Below are 1,126 nucleotides of genomic sequence, written 5' to 3' on the forward strand. Positions count from 1 at the left end.
CCACCTATAAAACATTGAGTCCCAAGACAAACAGGAGATTGTAAAGAGGGGATCAGAGCTAATCTAGTTCTTGCCTGAGTATTCTAGAATAAATTCCCACCGACAATTTTTCAAACTTTGAATTGGTCCTTTACAATAAAGATTAAAATATCACCTTGTGTTGTGCATCACAGTAAGTTTTCAGAGCATTTTTTTAATCTCATATCACAGTCTTAGGAACATAGCAAGACTAATATGGTAATTATTGCTTCCATGACAATCAGCATTCCAAGGATGAGAGGTCAAAACAGCAGATTAATTATAAATAGAAATATCTGGCCGCGCCTGCCTACTCCTCCTTCTCCTCCCAGATCCACAGAGCTGGAGCTGCTGCCATAGTCACAGTTGCAGGCACTATGACATCTGGGGTTACAGTGAATGATGAAGTCATCAAAAATTTTAAAATCTTTTACATGAGAAGAGAGCAAAAAAAAAAAAAAAAAGCAGTTCTCTTCTGCTTAAGTGATAACAAAAGACAAATAATTGTAGAAGAAGCAAAGCAGATCTTGGTGGGTGACATTGGTGATACTTAGAGGACCCTTACACATCTTTTGTGAAATTGCTTACCTCTGAATGAGTGCTCATATGCTTTGTCCTAACAAAGAAGAAGACCTAGTATTTATATTCTGGGCTCCTGAAAGTGCACCCTTAAAAAGCAAGATGATTTATGCTAGCTCTAAAGATGTCATTAAAAAGAAATTTACAGGTATTATACTCTAGTGGCAAGTAAATGGCTTGGATGATATTAAGGACCCGTCAACACTGGGAGAGAAACTGGGAGGCAATGTAGTGGTTTCACTTGAAGGAAAATCGTTATAAAATGACCATCAAGTGCCATCTAGATCTTAAGGAGGTTTCATTTTTCCAGCTCAGTCCACCAGAATAGCATTAGGTGTTTTTTGTTTTTGTTTTTTCCCTTTCCACTGGGCCCTTCCAACACAGTGAATAAAGGTGATATCATTCATTTAAGCAGCCTGTAAGTGACTGCTATTAGACTCTTTAATACAGTTAATTTTATGTAGAGCCCAAGGAATGCCTTCCTGTCTTATTTTAGCCAAAACAACTGGTTATATGCTTCCCTTGCAGC

General features: G+C 37.7%; 1 pseudogene; it reads left to right on the forward strand.

Annotated features, from left to right (window-relative positions):
- The first annotated feature begins 395 nt into the window (after positions 1-395).
- Positions 396-858, forward strand: LOC124086932 (cofilin-2-like; annotated as a pseudogene).
- The last annotated feature ends 268 nt before the right edge of the window (positions 859-1,126 follow it).

Source organism: Marmota monax, unplaced genomic scaffold (genome assembly GCF_021218885.2).
Source record: "Marmota monax isolate L192 unplaced genomic scaffold, Marmota_monax_Labrador192_F-V1.1 WCK01_AAM20220418_F8-fsc00012, whole genome shotgun sequence".
NCBI lineage: Eukaryota > Metazoa > Chordata > Mammalia > Rodentia > Sciuridae > Marmota > Marmota monax.